The sequence below is a fragment of the Triticum dicoccoides genome, chromosome 3B (genome assembly GCF_002162155.2).
Source record: "Triticum dicoccoides isolate Atlit2015 ecotype Zavitan chromosome 3B, WEW_v2.0, whole genome shotgun sequence".
Taxonomy (NCBI): domain Eukaryota; kingdom Viridiplantae; phylum Streptophyta; class Magnoliopsida; order Poales; family Poaceae; genus Triticum; species Triticum dicoccoides.
Genome location: NC_041385.1, coordinates 283,048 through 288,241, shown reverse-complemented (window position 1 = coordinate 288,241; position 5,194 = coordinate 283,048).

Below are 5,194 nucleotides of genomic sequence, written 5' to 3'. Positions count from 1 at the left end.
CGACCAGCTCGCCCTCATCTGGCGCCGGCTTTATTTCCCTCTCTGGCACGGCACGGGCTCGCACTAGGTCTGCGCCGGGGAGGCGACGCGTCTTGCGGAGGAACTCGATGATGTCGTCATCCACCTCGGAGCCGTCCCACATGCCGGAGCGCACGACAACAGGTGCGGCGGCGGAGGAAGAGCTCATCGTCGCAAGCGTGGCATAGCTCGGTGTGGCGGCGGCGAGAGGAAGAAGAAGCAAGAAGGAAGCAAGGGGGGTAGGGGAGATGGGCGCGCGTGCTTTGCCGCTCCCTTCCTCCCGCCTACTTATAGGCTCATAGGGCTGAGAAGCCGATGGGGCGGGTGTTGGGGAACGTAGTAATTTCAAAAAAATTCCTACGCACACGCAAGATCATGGTGATGGCATAGCAACAAGAGGGGAGAGTGTAGTCCACGTACCCTCGTAGACCGTAAGCGGAAGCGTTATGACAACGCGGTTGATGTAGTCGTACGTCCTCACGATCCGACCGATCTAAGAACCGAACGTACGGCACCTTCGAGTTCAGCACACGTTCAGCTCGATGACGATTCCCGGACTCCGATCCAGCAAGTGTCGGGGATGAGTTCCGTCAGCACGACGGCGTGGTGACGATGATGATGCTCTACCGGCACAGGGCTTCGCCTAAACTCCACGACGATATGACCGAGGTGGAATATGGTGGAGGAGGGCACCGCACACGGCTAAGGAACGATCCGTAGATCAACTTGTGTGTCTATGGGGTGCCCCCTGCCCCCATATATAAAGGAGCAAGGGGGGATGCCGGCCGGCCCCTTGGGCGCGCCAAGGGAGGAGGAATCCTCCTCCTAGTAGGAGTAGGACTCCCCTTTCCTACTCCTACTAGGAGGGGGGAGGAAGCGAGAGAGGGGGAAGGAAAGGGGGGGCGCCGCCCCCCCTCCTAGTCCAATTCGGACCAGAGGGGGAAGGGGGCGCACGGCCCATGCTGGCCGCCCCTCTCTCCTTTCCCCTAAGGCCCATAAGGCCCAATACTCTCCCGGGGGGTTCCGGTAACCCCCCCGGCACTCCGGTTTTCTCCGAAATCACCCGGAACACTTCCGGTGTCCGAATATAGTCGTCCAATATATCAATCTTTATGTCTCGACCATTTCGAGACTCCTCGTCATGTCCGTGATCACATCCGGGACTCCGAACAAACTTCGGTACATCAAAACTTATAAACTCATAATAAAACTGTCATCGTAACGTTAAGCGTGCGGACCCTACGGGTTCGAGAACTATGTAGACATGACCTAGAACCATTCTCGGTCAATAACCAATAGCGGGACCTGGATGCCCATATTGGTTCCTACATATTCTATGAAGATCTTTATCGGTCAAACCGCATAACAACATACGTTGTTCCCTTTGTCATCGGTATGTTACTTGCCCGAGATTTGATCGTCGGTATCCAATACCTAGTTCAATCTCGTTACCGGCAAGTCTCTTTACTCGTTCTGTAACACATCATCTTATAACTAACTCATTAGTTACAATGCTTGCAAGGCTTAGGTGATGAGTATTACCGAGAGGGCCCAGAGATACCTCGCCGACAATCGGAGTGACAAAACCTAATCTCGAATTATGCCAACCCAACATGTACCTTCGGAAACACCTGTAGAGCACCTTTATAATCACCCAGTTACGTTGTGACGTTTGGTAGCACACAAAGTGTTCTTCCGGTAAACGGGAGTTGCACAATCTCATAGTTGCAGGAACTTTGTATAAGTCATGAAGAAAGCAATAGCAATATACTAAACGATCAAGTGCTAGGCTAACGGAATGGGTCATGTCAATCACATCATTATCCTAATGATGTGATCCCATTAATCAAATGACAACACATGTCTATGGTTAGGAAACATAACCATCTTTGATTAATGAGCTAGTCAAGTAGAGGCATACTAGTGACTTTATGTTTGTCTATGTATTCACACATGTATCATGTTTCCGGTTAATACAATTCTAGCATGAATAATAAACATTTATCATGATATGAGGAAATAAATAATAACTTTATTATTGCCTCTAGGGCATATTTCCTTCAGTCTCCCACTTGCACTAGAGTCAATAATCTAGATTACATAGTAATGATTCTAACACCCATGGAGTCTTGGTGCTGATCATGTTTTGCTCGTGAGAGAGGCTTAGTCAACGGGTCTGCAACATTCAGATCCGTATGTATCTTGCAAATCTCTATGTCTCCCACTTGGACTTGGTCCCGAATGGAATTGCAGCGTCTCTTAATGTGCTTGGTCCTCTTGTGAAATCTGGATTCCTTTGCCAAGGCAATTGCACCAGTATTGTCACAGAAGATCTTCATTGGTCCCGATGCACTAGGTATGACACCTAGATCGGAAATGAACTCATTCATCCAGACTCCTTCATTTGCTGCTTCCGAAGCAGCTATGTACTCCGCTTCACATGTAGATCCCGCTACGACGCTTTGTTTAGAACTGCACCAACTTACAGCTCCACCGTTTAATAAAAACACGTATCCGGTTTGCGATTTAGAATCGTCCGGATCAGTGTCAAAGCTTGCATCGACGTAACCGTTTACGACTAGCTCTTTGTCACCTCCATATACGAGAAACATATCCTTAGTCCTTTTCAGGTATTTCAGGATGTTCTTGACCGTTGTCCAGTGATCCACTCCTGGATTACTTTGGTACCTTCCTGCCAAGCTTATTGCTAAGCATACGTCAGGTCTGGTACACAGCATTGCATACATGATAGAGCCTATGGCTGAAGCATAGGGAACATTTTTCATTTTCTCTCTATCTTCTGCTGTGGTCGGGCATTGAGTTTGACTCAACTTCACACCTTGTAGCACAGGCAAGAATCCTTTCTTTGCCTGATCCATTTTGAACTTTTTCAAAATTTTGTCAAGGTATGTGCTTTGTGAAAGTCCTATTAAGCGTCTTGATCTATCTCTATAGATCTTGATGCCCAATATGTAAGCAGCTTCACCGAGGTCTTTCATTGAAAAACTTCTATTCAAGTATTCTTTTATGCTATCCAGAAATTCTATATCATTTCCAATTAATAATATGTCATCTACATATAAAATTAGAAATGCTATAGATCTCCCACTCACTTTCTTGTAAATACAGGCTTCTCCAAAAGTCTGTATAAAACCATATGCTTTGATCACACTATCAAAGCGTTTATTCCAACTCCGAGATGCTTGCACCAGTCCATAAATGGAATGCTGGAGCTTGCACACTTTGTCAGCACCTTTTGGATCAATAAAACCTTCCGGCTGCATCATATACAACTCTTCTTCTAGAAATCCATTCAAGAATGCAGTCTTGACATCCATTTGCCAAATTTCATAATCATGAAATGCAGCAATAGCTAACATGATTCGGACGGACTTAAGCATCGCTACGGGTGAGAAAGTCTCATCGTAGTCAACCCCTTGAACTTGTCGAAAACCTTTTGCAACAAGTCGAGCTTTATAGACAGTTATATTACCATCAGCGTCAGTCTTCTTCTTAAAGATCCATTTATCCTCAATGGCTTGCCGATCATCGGGCAAGTCAACCAAAGTCCATACTTTGTTTTCATACATGGATCCCATCTCAGATTTCATGGCTTCTAGCCATTTTGCGGAATCCGGGCTCATCATCGCTTCCTCATAGTTCGTAGGTTCATCATGGTCAAGTAACATGACTTCCAGAATAGGATTACCATACCACTCTGGTGCGGATCTTACTCTGGTAGACCTGCGAGGTTCAGTAGAAACTTGATCTGAAGTTTCATGATCATTATCATTAGCTTTCTCACTAATTGGTGTAGTTGTCACAGGAACCGGTTCTCGTGATGAACTACTTTCCAATAAGGGAGTAGATACAGTTATCTCATCAAGTTCTACTTTCCTCCCACTCACTTCTTTCGAGAGAAACTCCTTCTCCAGAAAGGATACATTCTTAGCAACGAATGTCTTGCCTTCGGATCTGTGATAGAAGGTGTACCCGACAGTCTCTTTTGGGTATCCTATGAAGACACATTTCTCCGATTTAGGTTCGAGCTTATCTGGTTGAAGTTTCTTCACATAAGCATCGCAGACCCAAACTTTAAGAAACGACAACTTTGGTTTCTTGCCAAACCACAGTTCATAAGGCGTCGTCTCAACGGATTTTGATGGTGCCCTATTTAACGTGAATGCGGCCGTCTCTAAAGCATAACCCCAAAACGATAGCGGTAAATCAGTAAGAGACATCATAGATCGCACCATATCAAGTAAAGTACGATTACGACGTTCGGACACACCATTTCATTGTGGTGTTCCAGGTGGCGTGAGTTGCGAAACTATTCCACATTGTTTCAAGTGTAGGCCAAACTCATAACTCAAATACTCTCCTCCACGATCAGATCGTAGAAACTTTATTTTCTTGTTACGATGATTTTCCACTTCACTCTGAAATTCTTTGAACTTTTCAAATGTTTCAGACTTGTGTTTCATCAAGTAGATATACCCATATCTGCTCAAATCATCTGTGAAGGTGAGAAAATAACGATACCCGCCGCGAGCCTCAACATTCATTGGGCCACAAACATCAGTATGTATGATTTCCAACAAATCAGTTGCTCGCTCCATAGTTCCGGAGAACGGCGTTTTAGTCATCTTGCCCATAAGGCTCGGTTCGCAAGTACCAAGTGATTCATAATCAAGTGATTCCAAAAGTCCATCAGTATGGAGTTTCTTCATGCGCTTTACACCAATATGACCCAAACGGCAGTGCCACAAATAAGTTGCACTATCATTATCAACTCTGCATCTTTTGGTTTCAACACTATGAATATATGTATCACTACTATCGAGATTTAATAAAAATAGACCACTCTTCAAGGGTGCATGACCATAAAAGATATTACTCATATAAATAGAACAACCATTATTCTCTAATTTAAATGAATAACCACCTCGCATCAAACAAGATCCAGATATAATGTTCATGCTCAACGCTGGCACCAAATAACAATTATTCAGGTCTAAAACTAATCCCGAAGGTAGATGTAGAGGTAGCGTGCCGACCGCGATCACATCGACTTTGGAACCGTTTCCCACGCGCATCGTCACCTCGTCCTTGGCCAGTGCTCGCTTATTCCGTAGTCCCTGTTTCGAGTTGCAAATATTAGCAACAGAACCAGTAT